The sequence below is a fragment of the Balaenoptera ricei genome, chromosome 12 (assembly GCF_028023285.1).
Source record: "Balaenoptera ricei isolate mBalRic1 chromosome 12, mBalRic1.hap2, whole genome shotgun sequence".
NCBI lineage: Eukaryota > Metazoa > Chordata > Mammalia > Artiodactyla > Balaenopteridae > Balaenoptera > Balaenoptera ricei.
This window is the reverse complement of record NC_082650.1, coordinates 68,021,307-68,041,786: the sequence shown is the minus strand read 5'-3', so window position 1 is coordinate 68,041,786 and position 20,480 is coordinate 68,021,307. Positions and strand designations below refer to the sequence as shown.

Here is a 20,480-nt window from a genome sequence, read left to right as displayed (position 1 = left end):
CGTGCTGGCTCGTAGTTATTAAACTGACTGACATCAGAGGTCATCCATCAGGAAAACCTGCAGTGTAAACGTGGACACTCACAGACGCCAAAGCAGGAAAGGAGGAGGGAGATTAAGGAGCCTTCGATCCAACCCATTTCTTTTACTTCTTGGTGAAGATGCTTCATAAACTGAAACTTCCCAGAATGCTGTACAGAATAGCCAATTAGGGCTTGAAGGAGATGTTACCGTTGGTAAGGGTAGAGCGATAATAGGTAATTACATCGCTCACAACTCTGTCAGCCCTAATACCAACCCTGTTACCAGCCCTTTGGGCAGCTCCCAGAAGACAGCTCCAGATTAATTCCTTTTAGAACTCTTTCATCACCTCTTGCTTTTCTGGTCTTATTTGTCTGATTTTGTGATTTTTATTTTAAACACATGCACTTAAATCTATCTCTGAGATTTTGGGCTCCATTAACGTTTAGGCAATAGATAATGCTCCTTCATTACATATTTGCTTGGGAGTTGCTTTATTAAAAGTGATTATTCTCAATTTCAGAGAGTTATAGTAAAAGAACTGTAAGCCCTAAGTGCTACTTTGAATGATAACATTTACCACATTGAAGTAAAATGTTATAAATCACAATACTTATCCACAGATTCAAAATGCCCAGAAATTTCTCAAACATTTCCTGGACAGCATCACTCAGACTATTTTTACACTCACATTGACTCAATGAAACAAAAGAAAACATGTTGTGTAAAACTCCTACATTGAAAGCTTAGAAATATACAAAATGCATATAGGTTCACAGGCACATCTGTACATTTGCATGTATGCTCCCGTATACCCTAGTGTGCATTTGTTGAGCCAAACTCTTCTACTTTATTCTATTAACATGGAATAAATTGTTCTTGTCCTCAGCAGAGAGGTGACCGGCTTGTTCCAAAGCTAACACAGTAACATGCTGATCTTCCAAATATGTCAGTCCTAAGGACTTAAAACCCCACAAAACCCTGGACTTGCTGGCTTGGACTGTTTATTAGAGGTGCACCTTCCTTCCCATATGTGATTTGTAAATCAAGTCACATTTAAGTGTATGAGAGGAAGGATCATACTGGGATGATTCACTCTGAAAGGGAACAATATATTTCCCAGTCCAGGGGGAAAAAGATTTTCTCTTTTGAGTGTGTCTAAAAGCATGATGAGGACACCTGCAAAAGGACCGTAGCTGTCATTTTAGCCTGTTAACAGCACTGTTAGTTAACCCTGTTGAAAGCCAAGGGCAAAGAGTGGCTGGTACTCACGCCTCTGGAGTCGAGCTGGCACAGAATAATGACATCTACTTGGCTGGACTTTCAAAGGTGACAGTGCTGAGAAGACCTTAACATTCTCTCTTCTGAGAGATGAGTCCATGTATTAAGTAAAGCACCACTATCTTAATTTAGTGATGTTTCATACACTTTTCTACCTTTATCATGCCTCCTTTCAGTCACACTTGAGTTAAAGCAGTGATTCTCAAAGTGGGGTCCCTGGACCAGCTGCATCAGCATTGCCTGGAAACTTGTTAGAAAAGCCAATTTCCAGACCTACCCCCCCAACCCCACGTCTCCTGAATCCGGTAGTCTGGGCACGAGGCCCAGCAAGCTGGACTTTAACAAGCCCTCCAGGTGATTCTGAAGCAAGCTTATGTGTAAGATCCACTGAGTTAGGGAACCACCAATATGCAGATTCTAACCCCGTTCCCTTCCTCAATTATAATTCTCAAGACACCTTGTTATTATCATCTCAGAAAATTCTTAGCCTTGTTTGGTTGGAGGAAAGAAACCTTAGTCAAAACTTACATGTAATTTTTCCAGGTCCCGTGCTGGCTTCAAGTCTTAGGATGCAGGGAACTGGGCGAAGGGAGAGAAGAGAAGGCTACGGCAATCCATTCAGACATGGACCCCAAAGCTCTGTGGGGCAACCTTGTGACAGGTCAGCGAGTGTCCACCTGATCGGGGAAGAAGACTGTCCATTAGCAGAGGAAACCTTGCATGTTAACATCGTCCCCTTTCCCCTGCTATCACACTATACTCCACCCCTTCCCCTGCTTTCATGACCTCTAACTTACGGTGTGCCTCTGGACCGGTCCATCTAAACAGAATACGATAAAATAATCCAGGTATCAATGCTGGGGCTCACCCCAGGGGGAAGCATAGCCCTCACCGGGTGCTCTCCTGAACTCCAAGGCAGCTTGGACATAGGTCAGTGTCCAATCAGTTCTCTATTTAAGCTCATGAATGTTTTCTTTCAACAAATCACAACACTTTGATTCAAAAGACACACTGTGGGACTTCCCTGGTGGCACAGTGGTTAAGAATCTGCCTGCCAATGCGGGGGACACGGGTTCGAGCCCTGGTCCAGGAAGATCCCACATGCCGTGGAGCAACTAAGCCCGTGCGCCACAACTACTGAGCCCGTGTGCCACAACTACTGAAGCCCACGTGCCCTAGAGCCTGAGTGCTGCAACTACTGAGCCCACGCACTGCAACTACTGAAGCCCGCGCACCTAGAACCCATGCTCCGCAACAATAGAAGCCACCACAATGAGAAGTCCGCGCACCACAACGAAGAGTAGCCCCCTCTCGCCACAACTAGAGAAAGCCCCTGTGCATCAACGAAGACCCAACGCTGCCAAAAATAAATAAATAAATAAATAAATTTATATATTAAAAAAAAAACACGTGGTTGTATTAACAAGAAGATACAGGAAGCAAATGATAAATTCGAGAATTCTGATTGAAATGAGATGATTCTCTGATGCCTTGAATATGTTTTTAAAAAAATTAATAGTACTTATTTTTTCCTGAGGATAAATTAATCCATGCTTATTATAGAACATCTGAAAAATTTACGGAAAAGAAGAAAAAATAAACATCAACTGTAACCTTGACACTGATAAATCATTCATGATATTTTGTTGTATAGGTCCACGACCCCTTAAATGAAACTCCTGGGCCAGATACACTTCAGAGTTCAGAACTGCTTGGATATTAAAGAGTATTACAATGCTAAACTACCATTTATTACATGATGCCCCATTGGAATCTGGAGCAGCACCCCATAATCAAACCCATTAAAAATCTCTGCAGCAAAATAGATGCATATTCTTATTTAGTCAGATAAAATAGAGCCTCACATTAGTTTAGATCAGATTTTTCTACCAAAGAAGTCACCAAGAGACCTTTGTGATTTTTGAACCAAAAGGATTCAGAATTGGGGATAAGGGATTGTGGATCAGTATTCTTTTCAGATACACAAAAACAGTCAGAGTTTTGTTTCTACTTTTTAATTCAATATTTTATGAATGTGAGCAATTCCCCAAGTTATTAAAAATTCTTCAGAAACATGCTTTTCAATGTCTATGTAATATTACACCCCGTAGAAAAGGGTTTTGTTTATTTCATCATTTCTCTCATTTTTGGAATTACATATTGTTTTCTTTTTTTTTGTTATTGCAAATAACACTTTGAAAGACATATCTGAATATCAGATTGTTTGAATTTCTGAGTATTTTCCTAGGTAGAGTCCTAGAAAAAGAATTACAGGGTCAAATGAGCTTTAAGGGTCTTGATGACTTTTCAGAAAAGCTGTACCAATTTACACTCCTGCCACAGCATGAGTGTTTGTTTAATTTATTTAACTACCCACTTTATCGCAGACACAGAAAAAATACACTTGCCCATCACACACCTTAACAAAGTTCTAATCAGGGACAACCAAACTTTGGTTGTATTTTTGTTCTTCTTACGCAGAAGACAGTGAAGAGATCACTGTTTCCACATAAGAGAGAAATGGGAATAAGGTTAAATTTACCAGCAAGTTGCCCTCATTAGACCAGACTGAGTCAGATCTGGGCAAGGGAGGAGTTGCCCCTTGTCCGTAGGGTCTTCACTTGGAAAAGGGTGAGGGGGAGTATGGAAGTAATCCGCACATCATCATGAGAGGAGAAACAATCATTTTTATTTGTGCGCTGATAAATTCTGTTTCTGGAAGACTGAGGCCTTGTGTTTCCCTTCCATTTGGTGTTTTTCTATTTTTTGGACATTTGGCTGCTCCTCAGCATGGCCATCAGAGAGCAGAAAGAGATGTGAAGACCAAATCAGACAAGCCCATAATAACGGCTAACCCTCCCGAGTGCTTATTACGATGTGTCAACTCTGGTGCCGGGTGCCTTGCGTGCATTATCTCATGTAATGCTGAGTGCATGGGTACAGACACTGGTGGCGGTGAAGTTCAAAAGTACGTCCTTGCTCATCAATCCTCTTTCTACCCTAGTAAGTCTGGAGGAATTAAACGTTTGCAATCTCAAAGATCTCTTCAAGCCTAGTGTCTTGAACGACTCCAAGATAATCCTAAGACTCAGTGACTCTAAGTTTGGCTATAAATCACAAATGTTACCCTTACGCTTTTTTTTTTTTTTTTTTGTCAGCAGCTCCAACAGTATCTTCACGAAGCAGGGAAAATGGCATAAATAAAATCCAAGAAAATTCTAGATAATCGTAAACACTTCGAAGGTCCTATATGGACACGAGAGAGGCTGTATCTCAGAGTACAATGGAGAGTTGAGAGTCTGTTATATGTAACACGGAGAAGAATGAGGACACATACATAATATATACTTTAAAAACAACCGAAGGAGCTTCCCTGGCGGCGCAGTGATTGAGAGTCTGCCTGCCGATGCAGGGGACACGGGTTCGAGCCCTGGGCTGGGAGGATCCCACATGCCGCGGAGTAACTAAGCCTGTGCGCAACAACTACTGAGCCTGCGCGTCTGGAGCCTGTGCTCCGCAACGAGAGGCCGCAACAGCGAGAGGCCCGCGCACCGCGATGAAGGGTGGCCCCCGCTCGCCGCAACTGGAGAAAGACCTCGCACAGAAATGAAGACCCAACACAGCCAAAAATAAAATAAATAAATAAATAAATTTATAAAAACAACCAAACATACAAACACATTGTTCCCAAATGTGACTACAAATTAGTAATGCTAAATCAGGGTTCACAAGCCCAAGTTCCTTTCCATTTATAGCTTTTTCTAATAAATTTTCTTGCTCTCTTCCCTTTACATATTTAACCTTACAGGATAATTGATGTAGAGAAGGCCACAATTTTCATATACTAATAAAAGAAAATCGAAGAGAGATTTTTTTGTTATATGGAATGAAATAACCCCACTCTTTCCCTTATCTAGAAACTCAGTTTTGCATAGTTTGGTATATACAATAAAATGGCAGCAGTTCACAGAGAGAAAAAGAGAGGGGGAAAATTAATTTTATTTTGGGAGTGAGTTAAATTTATCTTCTCAACAATCTTCTCTAGAACTAAGGGGTGTTTCTATCAAATCTATCAAAAGACCAAGGATGTATCAAGAAGTGGACCATTTCCTCCACTGTGGCTTCTCTTTATACTTAAAATAGCATTCTCCTGATAATTAGGTGTCAAGTGGGTGGAATGGCTTCTAAGTGATTTTCTTTGCCACAATTGGATATATGGTTAATTTTCTCAGTACACCAGGCCTATAGGGTGTGAAAAATAAGGTGGTGATAGAGGAAATGACCACTCACCCTCAAAGAAAGAACATACTTTGTATTTTCCAAAGGGCCTAATTACTTGGGGGGGGGGGGAATAAAAAAAAAAAATAAACCACCACTAATGACAGAAATGATTACCAGAAGCTCTTTAGCTACTCAAACTGCAAAACTAGCATTTTTAAAGCTAATTACAAATTTGGATTCTCTCATTTAAAAAATATACTTTGAAGCAGCCCACTTCTGTTTTAGTGCTGAACCAAAGTCTGTGCAATTGGCACATTATCAAAGTAAAAAAAAAAAAAAGCGTTGCTTGAACAAAATTACACTTTCAATGTCACTAAATCTTGAACTGCAAAATACCACAAGCTAAAAACTAGTAATGCCATGTGGTTATGTTATCTTACATTTACAAGAGAGTTTATAGTTTCCTAAGCCCTAAGAGACTCAGACTGCGGCCACCCACAGGAGCTTTGCTATCAAGGTCAGGTCATTCACTGCCTCTGAGCTCGACACCTTTCACAGGTTCCTGTGAGGATCAAATGAGAATGCAATCAAGAGAGTTCTTGCAAACTCTTAAGACATATATAACACGTTGGGTATCATTATTCTTTTTACTAACAGCTTTGTGAGGCATAAAGATACAAATCCCCATTTCACAGTTAAGGAAACTGACAACAGGAAGACAGAGCAAAAAACAAAAAAACAAAAAAACAAAAAACTGAGTTAGGAGAGTTTTATATCTGAAATGGCCACAAACTAGCTGAGTGACTCTCTGGACTTGATTTCTTCAGTAAAATGAGGGAGTTGGGTGAGATGCTTTTAAAAGGCTTCTTGAGACTAATGGTTCTGTGATCTGCGACTTGGCCATGGTAGTGATGGGGCAGCTTTAACAACGACTCTTAGGAAGCAGTCTCTCCTGGAGGTCAAGGTCAGCACTTAACCAATCTGCAGTGCTGGGGCAGGGTCCTTGAGCAGCCTCCCATGCCTGCGGATGGGCCATGCATTAACTAACTCATTTTGCTGGATTAAGGGGAGGTTGGGGGCATCCTAGGCCAATAGCCAGGGCCTCTGGGGCATAGGAAGGAGGTTCCGGAAGAGCTTGACACAGCAGCTCTTTAGTTACTGGTACAAATATTTCACAATTCTAACAACTAGTGTAGCCAAATAAGTGTAGACCACTGGAATGTCAGTCTGGCTAACAGTCCCACTGTTGTCGGGCTACCAGTTTCAAAGAGATGGCCACCTCTGCGGGCCACCCACCTTTCCTGACTGAGCTCCTACAGTGTTGGAGGAGAGATCTAAAAGGGTTACTTTTTGCCGTATAAGTGCACATCACGGTCGCGTGAGAATCTCACTTCAAAAGGACTGGGGCCACTAACTTCTGCTTCTACTAATGATACTCTACCAGGCTGTCTAATACAACTTCCTGTAACGCAGAAAATGTTCAATATCTGTGCTGTCCAAAATGGTAGCCATCAGCCACATGTGGCTATGGAGAACTTAAAATGTTCCTAGTGAGACTGAAGAACAGAATTTTTAATTTTAATCAATTTAAATTAGTGTACATTTAAATAGGCACACGTGGTTAGTGGGTACCTTATTGAATGGTGCAGCTGTAGGCTGCTTCACATACTAGTTTTCTTGGCTGTATTTTGGACCCCAGAAGCTCAGAGGACAATACATAATCATCTCTTCAACAAGCATTTACTGACCTCCTGGGTGCTGGGCACCATTCAGGTATCTCAGAACAATGGTGAATAAGACCACCATGGACACTTCCTGCTCTCATGGTTTTTCTCAGCTACACTGATTTCCGAAGACCTCACAAAATCTTGAAGTGGTTCACCAGACTGTGCTTAGGAAAAGGTGGGTGAGGAGATATGGTAATGCCACACTAAGCATGAAAGCACTGCTTTTTCATTTCTTCATATTTACTGTTAGGAAAACTGGGGGAAAGTTTAAAAAAGAGATATCTGAATGGTTACTATTCATTCACTTACAAGTAAAGTAACATATCCCAGATAAGGGAAATCATCTGTAAGTAATTCCCTCTTGCACAAACTTAAATTTACTTAAAAGAAAAAGTCAGTGGGACCTGCATTCTTAAGCTAAGAAAAAGCAAATGGTATTTAATTACAGCAACAGTCATAAAAAATACAGGTGGGTCTCCATCTGCAAGCAGTGGGCAAGGGAACGTTTATACCAATTAGCTGTGAAATGATCAGGTTTTCCAGATCATCATCAGCCTTACTTACACTTCTTGTATAAGTAAGGCTGATTGCATTCTTTAGCCCTACAACTCAACTCTTAGCTAAGATTTTCACAGTGGCTTGAATGGGATTTGATGAGCAAAGCCCCCTTTGCTTTTCCCCAGGAAACTACAGGTGGAGGTATTTTTATCTACATCACAAATCGAACACCAGCAACATTATTTCTAAGAAACAGAAAAGTGGTTTGGTTTATTGGTTTTCCGATTTCCAGTATTGCTTCCTGTATCCTGTTGTCAATTCTCTCCTGTCCTGATCACCTTTTCCTACCTTACTCGGATTTAGACTGATAATAAGAAAGCAAGACAAAATATTCAGAATTGTTTTATGCTTTTGTTTGAACCTGAATCCAGGTTTGCCAAAATTTACGAGGACAGGGATATCACACGCCGGGAAACAGTGTTTTTAAGCTAATTGTCTCCATTGTGTTTATATTATTTCACTTAAGGTGAAAGAATCACCAAGCAAAATAACCTGATTTTCTCAGCATCCCAATGGGGTTGTACTTGGATGACACCATTGGGCCAATCTGACTTTTGAGCTTTAAAATGCCACTCTGGTCCTCTGTGCAAAGTCACACTATTGGTTTTTAGGGCTAACAAATAACTATTGTACATATACACAGACATACACACATTCCATCACTTCTTCCCTCTGGATTGAGTAGAAAGAGAAATTACAGTGGTCAGAAAACAAGAGTTCAAAACTTAGTTCTAAAATTACAAATTGCATTTCGAGACTACCATCTGCTGGAAAAGGTCAAATCTCAAATGTTCTGCTGGTCTCATGCTGTATAAAAATATTACTAAAAACTTGGTGACAGCTTTAGCAATAAACATGCTAACTTGTGAGTGGCCTTGGAGTCCTTATTCATATTCAGAAGCACTAAATTGAGTAGGCACACACCATTTTATGACCAGAAGGGCTTTAAAAAGAAAAGGGTCCATTGACGTTAATTTTTTGGAAACTACAGAGATGAGGGTTTTTTTTTAAATCTACATTTCACACAGAATTTCAACAGTCAGTTGTATGAGGCAGAAGACCTTTGAATCATAGATCTTGTGGCTTTTGTGTTTTGTTCTACTAGCATGGGAAGGTGATGTGAGGAAATGTGCTTTTTTTTTTGCTGCAACAGAGAAAGAACTGGGGAGCAGCCATTTCAGAAAGGATGGAGGAAATTAATTAAGATAAAACATTTCTGAAAGTTTCCACTTACACATTTCAGATGCTGGGACCAAGTTACTCTAGTTGGAGAACCCCAGCTAGAAAATTCACTTCTTTGATACTCAAGGTATTTACGTTCCCAAAATAGAGTGGAGAGCTCGTTCAGATTCCTACCCCTCCCTAAGAGGATGGTGCAATCAGAACAACTTGCCATTGACAATTCTGAAACGAAGCTAAAAAGAAACAAGTGTTGAAAATACACAACCTGATACCAAAGGGGAAACGGAGGGAGGGATAAATTAGGAGTTTGGGATTAACATATGCACACTACTATTTATAAAACAGATAATCAACCAGGACCTACTATAGCACAGGGAACTATACTCCATATTCTGTAATAACCTGTAAGGGAAAAGAATCTGAAAAGAATAGCGCTGAATCACTTTGTTGTACACTTGAAACTAACACAACATTATAAATCAACTATACTTCAATAAAAAAGAAAATACACAACCTGAAATAATTTGGGGGTTTCTGTAGGTTTTATAAGGTAAAAAATGGAATACTGGCCTGTATTTATGCATAGTAATACTAATACTTTCCATTGACTCAAAACTTCCACGTGCCAGGAACTGTGCTAGGAGTTTTCGGGTATTATTAGCACACCCGGTGGATGAGAGAACCATGGCTCAGAGAGGCAACGTGCCTTGCCCAAGGTCACATTGGAGGAGATGAGAGGGGATGATATGTAATCTTTATCCATGCCCATCTGACCCTAAAGGCCACCCCTATCCTATGCAACACTGCCGTCCACTACACTTTGGGGAGACTACATCCCTCTCCCCAAAGGAAACATGACTGCTTTTCCATGTGCTACCAGTAAAATGTCAAAGTAAAGTGACAAAGCTGCAGGTCCTTTAGCAATTTAATTATTTGTGCATAAAGTTGACTAGCTTGTTAGCACTAAAATGGTTATATTTCATGAAGCATATTAGAATTAAAAATTTTTTCTATTGCAGTTTCTTAAAACTACTATCAGGTATCTTATTTAAAAATGACCCAGATCATTCTCTCCAGGTGAATTATAAGCATAGGATACCTGTCCTCTGTCATGAGACACAGCAGTGAAAACACTGTATCTGGTATCTCGCTCTGGGTCCCAGTCTTTGAAGGGCAGCACCACCCTGGCAATGCCCAAACAGAAAACACCCAAAGCAGATTCTGATGTGGCATTTAGGGCTCATGTACCATATTTTCCGTCCTTAGGTCAAAGACCATCTATGAAATCAGGCAGTCAGTGACTAAGTTCATCTGCAGGAGTGGAGATGGGCGTGTGTGTAGGGGCTGCCCGTCAATTAGTAAAGGGCAGTTTCTTGAGAACTCGGATGGGCATCAAGGAAACCACAAACAAAACGAAAAGACAACTCACAGAATGGGAGAAAATATTTGCAAATGATGTGACTGACAAGGGGTTAATATCCAAAATTTACAAACAGCTCATGCAGCTCAACATCAAAAAAACTAACAACCCAATCAAAAAATGGGCAGAAGACCTAAACAGACATTTTTCCAAGGAAGATATACAGATGGCCAAGAGGCACACGAAAAGATGCCCAACATTATTAATTATTAGAGAAATGCAAATCAAAGCTACAATGAGATACCATCTCACACCAGTCAGAATGGCCATCAACAAAAAGTCTACAAACAATAAATGCTGGAGAGGGTGTGGAGAAAAGGGAACCCTCATACGCTGTTGGTGGGAATGTAAATTGGTGCAGCCACTATGGAGAACAGTATGGAGGTTCCTTAAAAAACTAAAAATAGAGCTACCATATGATCCATCAATCCCACTCCTGGGCATGTATCCAGAGAAAACCATGGTTCGAAAGGATACATGCACCCCAATGTTCACTGCAGAGCTGTTTACAACAGCCAAGACATGGAAGCAACCTAAATGTCCATCGACAAAGAAATGGATAAAGAAGGTGTGGTACATATATACAATGGAATATTACTCAGCCATTAAAAAGAATGAAATAATGCCATTTCCAGCAACATGGATGGACCTGGAGATTATGATAATCTCCTAAGTGAAGTAAGTCAAAGACAAATGTCATATGCTATCACTTATATGCGGAATCTAAAAAAAATGATACAAATGAACTTTTTACAGGACAGAAGCAGACTTACAGATATTGAAAACAAACTTACGGTTACCAAAGGGTGGCGGGGAGGGATAAATTGGGAGTCTGGGATTGACATGTACACACTACTATATTTAAAGCAGATAACCAACAAGGACCTACTGTAGAGCACAGGAAACTCTGCTCAATATTCAGTAATAACCTAAATGGGAGAAGAATTTGAAAAAGAATAGATACATGTATACGTATAACTGAAGCATTTTGCTGTACAGCTGAAACTAACACAACATTGTTAATCCACTATACTCCAATATAAAATAAAAATTTTTTAAAAAAGTAAAAATAAATAATGCCTTGACTCTTCCCAGGTTCAACACTTGGTCTGGGCTTTTGAGGGATCTCTGCCTCTTTCATCCCATCTGAGAGCTTTGCTTCTGCCTGTGCTTCACCTATCAGCTAGCAAAACCTGTAAATTCCTCCCCGTGTGGGGAGCTGCCAGCCTCATCTGCAGGAGCAGGTGCCCCTTGACTTACAGGTCGCACAGGTATGGGTGCCAAGCGGGTCTCATGCAAGGCAAGGTGCCGCTGGGTCATCCCCACGTGAGGCGGGCGGGGTCCACACAGAGCTGACTGCTGCCTCAGGGGAGAGGGCTGCAAGTCTGGCCGAGGACCCTTAAGACAGGACATGCACGTGGTGTCTAAGAAGAGTGATGCACCCTTTCAGGAAAAGCCACTACCCTTGACCCAGCTGTTCCAGCCAAAAACCTTTGATTTTCTTCTCTCCCCTCATTTCTAGCAACTATTCCATCGGCAAGCGCTTTGACTCTAACTTCAAACTATATCTCAAATCTGTCAACTCCTCTCCATCTCTGCTGCCATCAGCATCACTTCTCACCTGGCCCACTGCTACTGCCATGGTAACTGGCCTCTCTGTGCTCAATCCACACACCCCCCCCCACCCCGCTCCCAGGCATCGAGGGTCCCCAAGACAATCCCAGGTCGGGTGATTCACTAGGAGACTCACAGGACTCAGCATAGAGTCGTTCCCATGGCAACGGTTTATGACAGCCATCTGCTCCCAGCTCGAACCCTGACTGGGCTCTGGCCACACAGCCGCCCTCTCCCTCCCAAGACTCTCCTTCCCCAGGCTCTGCTTCCTGCCCTTGCTTCCTTACATGACAAACTCAGCTTCTCTCTCTGGATTTACAGGCTCCTATTCCTGCCACCATCTGCCTTGTATAAAAATCAACTGGGCTTAATCCTGCTGTGGTCACATACCCTTCAGAGGCTCTTGGGCCGTGGCCCTGAATCCCACTGTGCCGACTCCAGCCTTGCTCAGTCCCCAGCCCAGCCTGACATCCACCGCCCAGCTCCCCGTCCCAGCCCTCTGACTCGGGCCACCTCAGTCCTTCCCCCTTCTCTGCCCACTTCCCAGCTCAGGGCAGATTCTTGGCAGGATAAGGAAGAGAAAGAATGGGGAGCGGAGGAGAGTGAAAGTCAGAAGCGGCAGAAGCTGCTGTGTATACACAAGGGCACTACATTTGTCCATAGGGATTTTATACTCTTCTGCAGACCTTAAAAAAAATTTTTTTTTTCAGAAACCACAGATCAGCAGCACTGCAAGGGACCTTGGAGATCGCCGAGTCCAACCTCTTCATTTTACTAATTAGGAAACCGAGGTGTGAGGAGAGGAAGGAAAGAAGGAGAAGGCAGCATTTACTGAGATCTCATCATCGGCTCTGGATACAAGGTCGCAGGTCGCACAGCCAGCGAGCGGCAGAGTTGGGACCACATAGCACTTGAATGAGCATTTTCATCCCACACAAGTTTTGCCTGTTACTTACATATTCATATCATATGCAGGAAAGGGCTTGACATTTAACATATAAAGATACTTGGAATTCCCATCTCAAAAGGCAAATGGTTTTTCCCTCTGTATTATCCAATACAGTTTTTTATTGTGGTAAAATATGCAAAACATAAAATGGACCATTTTAAACATCTTTAAGTGTACAGTTCAGTGGAATTAAGAACACTCATCTTGTGCAACCATCATCACTACCCATCCAATACATTTTTTTGATAATAAAATTTTATTGTTTATTTTTTTATATATTCTTTAAAAAAATTTTTTTTATTGTAGTATAGTGGCTTTTCCAATACATTCTTAAGTGAGTATTTTCTGAATAGTATGTTCAAAGTAACATTGAAGGACACCAAAAAAAAAGAAGTTTGAAGGAAAAGACAAGTGGAAAATAAACTTTTGGGGGGTTACATTTCATCCAACAAAACCTTTCATACACGAGGTCTCCTGCGACATATTTTTCATTATTCTCCTAGTCTTGAAATCAGAACTGTGAGAATGCTGGTCACCAGGTGAAAAGGCAGCTTTTGTCGCTTCTCTAGGATCTACACTAGTTGTATGCGGTTACAAAAATGTTACGCAACCCACGACATCAAGGCCTTCCACGCCTCCTCCCTAAAAAGACAAATAAAACAGTATTTCTTGGAAAGATAGGCATTTAGCAATGCACTGTATCTAGATGGAGCTGTCTCTGCCACTGGGGTCTGCTTCTAAGGGTTCAAAAGTGTTGGCACAAAGCACAAAGAATGTCCCTTAGCTATTCAGCATTTAGTTCAACTCCACAATGTATTTACCAAGATTTCTTTTTTTTTTTTTTCCGCCGTCCCTTCTTGGTTTAATGACCTCAAATATACCAACATCCTGTCTTACCTAATCCCCTAACAAGTTCCATCAAATGCCAGGACAGAATCACACAGCACTGCAGGCACTAAGATCATTCGCTAAGAATTCATTTTTATTCCAAAAACTAGGAGCGCCAGACCATCCAACACAATCTATCACACAGCCAGAAAATGAGCCTGGCACTTTAAGAGAAACATCTAAATTAATTTTTTTAAACCTTTCTCCCATCGTAGGCTCTTTAACAACCTAATAACTCTCTCCTCAGAAAAAGATGCACAAATAAACACAAAGCCTTTCCACATAATGGGAAGGGTTCAAGGGCCCTTTGAAGCCTAAGACTCCACGGGGGGAACCCAGGTTAAAATCCTCTGCTGTAAATGAACTCCAACAAGAGTTCCCTCTGCACATGCATTTCTGTACTGGATCCTGGTCCCTGGAGCATCCCAGGGTGACTTCCTCTGGTGACCCTTTAGTCTCTGGATGAGGAATGACCTTTCTTGTTTTAGCTTCAGGAACATCCCCACCTGACTTCTGGTCAGAGTTACTGTGAACATGGCTGCACTTCTCCCAAGCCAGCCGGCCGCTCTGGGAATACTCGAACTCTCCCCAGTCTCTTTCGAACTTGCCTTACCCAGACGGTCTTGGGTTCTGTTCTTTGATTTGCTGTCATGGATCCTGCTGCCCCCTCTCTATCCCCGTCACTTTCCTTCTTGGCCCTTTGTGCACTCTTGTAATTTAAAAAATTAAACTTGATTTTCTTTCTTTACCGTAAAAGTAACAACCTCTATTTTGTATTTAATTTCTTTGCTTTCCCTCCAAAAGCACCCTTCTACCTTTCATCCCTTTGCCCCTTGGGATTAATCTGCCCAACACTGTAAATCAACTATACTTCACTTTAAAAAATTAGCCTGTCTATTGTAAATAGTGCTGCAATGAACATTGGGGTGCATGTTATCTTTTTGAATTACGGTTTTCTCCGGGTATATGCCCAGGAGTGGATTGCTAGCATGGAAGCAACCTAAATGTCCATCAACAGAGGAATGGATAAAGAAGATGTGGTACATATATACAATGCAATATTACTCAGCCATAAAAAAGAACAAAATAATGCCAATGGTAGCAACATGGATGGACCTAGAGACTGTTATACTGAGTGAAGTAAGTCAGACAGAGAAAGACAAATATCATATGATATCACTTATATGTGGAATCTAAAAAAAAAAGGGGCACAAATGAACTTAATAACAAAACAGAAGTATAGTCACAGATGTAGAAAACAAACTTATGGTTACCAGGGGATAAGGAGGGGGGGAGGGATAAATTGGGAGACTGGGACTGACATATACACACTACTATATATAAAATAGATAACTAGTAAGAACCTGTTGTATAGCACAGGAAACTCTACTCAATACTCGGTAATGGCCTATATGGGAAAAGAATCTAAAAAAAAGGAAGAGTGGATATATGTATATGTATAACTGATTCACTTTGCTGTACACCTGAAACTAATACAACATTGTAAATCAATTATACTCCAATAAAAATTTTAAAAAATTAGCCTGTCAATTTTTACAAAAAACTAGCTGGGATTTTGACAGGGCTTGTGTTGAATATGTATGTATATCAGTTTGGTGGTATTCCCATCTTAACAATAGCAAGCCTTCTGATCTATGAACATTGGCTGTCTTTCCATTTCATTTAAGGTCTTCTTAATTTCTTTCTATAGTGTTCTGTAGTTTTCAGTGCATAAGCCTTGCACTTCTTTTGTTAAATTTGAGTATTTCATTCTCTTTGATGCTGTTGTAAATAGAGCTGTTTTCTTAATTTTATTTTCAGAGTGTTTCATGGCTAGTGTGTAGAAATAAAATTGATTTTTGTACATGGATCTTTTATCCTACAACCTTTTATCCTACAATCCTAAACTTGTTTGTTAGTTCTAATAATTGTTTGTACGTTTTGGTGTGTTTGTGGATGCCAGTCTTAAGTATTTTAAAGCATTCTAAAGCACAGGTAGACCGCAGCACACAAACCCAGCACTGAAATTGCACTGCAGATACCAAGAGCCCACACTACTCGTCCCTCCTCCCTAGGCACTGGGTGACGCTCCTGCTTTGGGGCCATAGTCTTAGTGGCATTCCTACTCTTGCTGACAGCCATACAATGATTTGGAGAGACATGTTTCTGGGACTCCAGGATGCACAGTGAAACATAAACCTATTTCCCACAGAAGTGGTGTTATAAAGACAAGTCAAGTCCTCAGCCTATCCTCTGGGGTCTATTTAAGTGGGCATCACTAGGTAAGGATGCCACCAGGTCTGGCTTTACCATTCCCAGAGTAACAGAATTTAAAGTTTCGTTTCTATAGGAAGCCACATCCTAAAGGAGTTTTGAATGAACCTTTACAAAAGAACCTTCCTATCAGCAGAGACTTCTTATGGGTTTTCACACAGCCACATCTATCTATACACCTTTCCACTTCAGGACAGATTCCCAACGTACATTACTTTGAGGGACAGCGGTGGTTATTTCCACAAAAAACTGCTAAACTTGACACAAATTATAATTTTATTCTTTAGTAGACTATATTTTGCTTCAGGTTTAAAAACTGATTTCCAGCCAGCCAGCAGTCACAGAACTACTTTGCATCTTGATCCATGAGTCACTGATTTAAGCATGCATTTGCCCAGAATACCCAGGCATGTGAAAGGATCAAAATATCACACTTTGATTGATTCAGAAAGTTATTTCCTACCATCACGCAGTCTGAGAGTTTCTATGCTGTGTCTGACTAATTGGGGAGGTTTAGGAGCTGAGAGCCAGGAGTCACTGTGCAGAAGACCTTGTTTCTTTTCTGGGCACCAAGATCCCAGGGAGTGAACCGGTTCTCCGTGGCAAAGTGTATCCGCATGACGCTCATCTGAGCACGATACGGGTATCATCTTTTGAAGGGATCCTGGTTATTTCGGTTTGACAAAAATCGAGAAACATTTTAGAAAGAAAATCGGATTTGTGTGTAAATGAAGAATATTCCTGAAAAGAAACTCTGTTACGAAACTGAAATCTGGAGACCGCGGTGGTGCTAAGTTGAGTCATCAGTTCCCTTTACACCCTAATAATTGACGGCACTTTGATCACAATGACTGCTCTGGGTGATGTTTTTGTGTTTGCTTTTTTAAGTACTTCCTTGTGTAAACAGGTTGTCTTACAATCATCTTGCAAACATGTTTACATTTGGGGGATCATGGAGAACATCTGTTAGAAACAGATTTCACGCTTTTCTGTCAACTCAGGGAAATCCGAATCATGTTTCTTGGTAATATAAAAAAGCTCTTGGAGAGTTAAATGAAGTTCTACGGGAAGGGGGTGTTATGGAATATTTTGATTGCTCTTCGTATATGTACTTAGAAACTTGTCCTGAAAACAACCATTTGAAATAGTTCGAAACAGGTATTAATTATTATTCTGTGGTTGTAGATGGGGACAAGGAGGTATGGAGACGTTAAGTGGCTTGGTCAGTGACTGAGAAACTGGCCAAAGTGGGAACCACACACCCCGCAGGGCTTTTGATTGACAATCTTCAGGTATCAAGGGGCCTGTGATTTTACTTCCACAAAGTGTTCCGATTCCTTGCAATTTTATTAAAGTCACTTATTCTGGAGAGGGCAAGAGGAGGGGCTGAGTGATGGACTCCAAACAAGGGCAGTTTTTTAAAAAATTTATTTTATTGAAGTATAGTTGATTTACAAGGTTGTGTTAATTTCTGCCGTACAGCAAGGTGATTCAGTTATACATATATATCCATTCTTTTTCATATTCTTTTCCCTTCTGGTTTATCACAGGATATTGAATATAGTTTGCTGTGCTCTACAGTAGGACCTTGCTATTTATCCATCCTATATATAATAGTTTGCATATGCTCATCCCAAACTCCCAATCCGTCCCTCCCCCTCCCCCCCTCCCCCTGGCAACCACAAGTCTGTTCTCTATGTCTGTGAGTCTGTTAACAAGAGCAGTTTTCAAATCCGGGTCCCGAGTTAGAGATCTAGGTGTGTGTGGAGAGGAGGGGCATGCAGAGGGGAACAGGAACAAAGCTCAGAGGAGAAGCTGGACACACAAGACTTCAGGCAAAAGGCTTTACTGAAACCTCAGTACTGAGCCTGTACCTGCCACGCCCGGAAGCGCGATGTCCCTCTCAGAGGTGCACCAACCTGCTCTGGCCCTAGGCAGGAGCTGCCTCCATGTGGAGGGAAATTACTGCCATCAGGAGGGAACAGAGACGCAGCAGGTTCCACAGCGCTGCCCCACGGGCAGCACAACCCCAAAAGCCAGGCCAAGGTACCCCTGCCCTTGACCCTGCCTTGAACTCATGACCCCCTCCCACCCCGTCAGTGCCTCAGAGGTCCCCACCCAAGTGAGCTCCCAGCGTCACTGCAGGACTTTTACCTCAGTCTGTCCTCTTTAGAGTGGGCTACTCCACCTGTACGGTGACTGAACAGCCAAGTGGCAGCTGTTTAAGGAGATGCGGCTGTACCATGGCTGCATGGCCTGGGTGGGGGGAGGGGCCCTGTGCATGCATCCAGGCCCCTGTAGAGCGGGAGGAGTTGGGGGATGGGAGGACAAGGGGCAGCAAAGAAGGGCAGGGTGTCCACCGGCTTTCCCTGAACCAGCATGCTCCAGCTGGGAGCTCCAAGGAGCCTGTGAATTCTAAACTCAAAGGCAGCCTTCTGAAAGGTCACTGAGTCATGGTAGAGGATAGAACGTATTTCACACAACCAGTCTGTTAGCTTGATTTACAACATTTTAATATTGAAACATATGGCACGTGAGCTTCAATTGTGCCCTTGTCCCACGCCGTACAAAGGTTAGGGCCAGGCCTCCCGGGGGGTCATCAAGATCAGGACTGTGCAGCCTGTAGACGGGCACTTGGGGATTATGCACTCTGATGCTGCAGACCCTGACCCTCTGGGTGAGGAAGCTGAGGTGGCTGTAAGGGGCTTTCAGAATATCAAGGTGCTTACACGACAAAGGTTTCCTTCACTGTTGTTTTGGGGAGACCATGTGCAAAGTGGGTAGCTAAATCTTTGCCCATCTAGCTGGTCTGCGGCCAAACACATCAGGGTCTTGCTATGGGTTAACGGAGAAAAATTTCATTTAAAAAAAAAAAAAAAATTCACCCAATTCTTTCATCTCTTGTGGTTTCTTTCTTCCATACTTTGCAATAATACATTTACCAGCAGCTAGTTTAACAACTTGATGGTACCAGTGGGAACCAACCCAACAGCAGTTAGACACACCAAGGAAGGACCAAGTGTAGCCAGGCAAAGAAAAATACCAATGAATGTTAGGCTGAACTGTGAGAAATAATTCAGTAGCTGTACATCAAATGCATAAATATGATTCATTTTTAAAGGCCCATACATGTTACACCCACTTTCAGGAGTTTCCCAAAGTAATTTAAAACTATTTGATGTTGCTTCCTGTTTTTCAGTCCTTTTATCTGTTGATGGGGGTGGCAATTCTACTGTTACCAACTGAACGAGAAGAAAAGTGAAGGATGGGGCAAGTTTCCTAGTTTTAGTCATCAAAATCTGCTTTAAAAGACCTCAGTTTTAGATTTTAAATTTCCAAATTTGGGGCTGTAAGCTTCAAAGTCTAAGATTTATCCTGTATTATAACCCTAGATTGCACCAACATTTTCGCTTCATGAACTTACATCAACTTTGGGCTTCCTGCTCTCTCCAAAGCTTCCTACTAAAGCACCCAATCTTCAGAAGAGGGAGAAGAAAACAGGGTGGCAGCTCATTGGCCTCCGTCTATAGTCAATACATTTCTCCCTTCTTCCTTGAGGTAAGGACTGACCAGAAAAAGACCTTTTTCATATTTTGAAGCCAGTTTCAGAAACATGAGAATATTTCATAGATATTTATTCCATCAAATTATCCTCAGGTACCTCTCTGGAGAAGTGGTCACCTCTTCTTATTACATGGCCTGAAGAGCTCATTATTTTAATCCAGTAGATGGTTAATGAAAAGCAAACCTACACGCACCATGAAATAACCACCCATCAACGCTATAGCAGGGTGAGAGGCATTTTCACAGTTGGGTGGCACAACTCACCTGCAAAGGCTTGACCACCAAGTGGTTGATTCTGATTAAACACCTCCAATGAGAAAAAAGGTACTATCTCCTAAAAAGCCAAGTCCATTTTGGGCAATTACATGCACACTATCACTGCATATATATTTAGAGAGTTCTCTCTCAGACGAATCTGCCTCCCTGTAACCTAAAACCACTGGTCTGCCCTCCAGGGTCACCAGAGCAAGGATAACACCTACACACGTGTTAGGGAACAGTCACGGCTCCATCTTTTTTTACCCCATTTTTTTTCTCCAGGTAACTGTTTCCAGTTCCTTCAAATGTCACTTAGGACATGGTTTCAAATTTTCTCACTACCATTGTCTTGGGCCATTGTCTTTTGAAATAAAAAAAGCTCCAAGTTAAAAAAAATAACCATTTAAATTTAATACCATGCAATAGCCAACGATACATTTGCCAATATGTCCATCAAAATGAAATCTCAAATTCAGCATCATTTTAACAGTGAGGAGCAGACAGAACTATCTATCCCCTTCCTAGC

The 20,480-nt window shown here is 41.7% G+C and overlaps 1 protein-coding gene across 2 annotated transcripts in view; it reads right to left on the bottom strand.

The window, feature by feature from the left end:
* Nucleotides 1-20,480, bottom strand: part of BACH2 (BTB domain and CNC homolog 2) — a 364,827-nt gene that overhangs the window by 158,152 nt on the left and 186,195 nt on the right. For both annotated transcript variants that reach the window (XM_059941579.1, XM_059941580.1), the window contains exon 3: nucleotides 1,828-1,976. The gene's annotated coding sequence lies outside the window, so the exon portion shown is untranslated. The remainder of the gene's footprint in view (nucleotides 1-1,827; nucleotides 1,977-20,480) is intronic.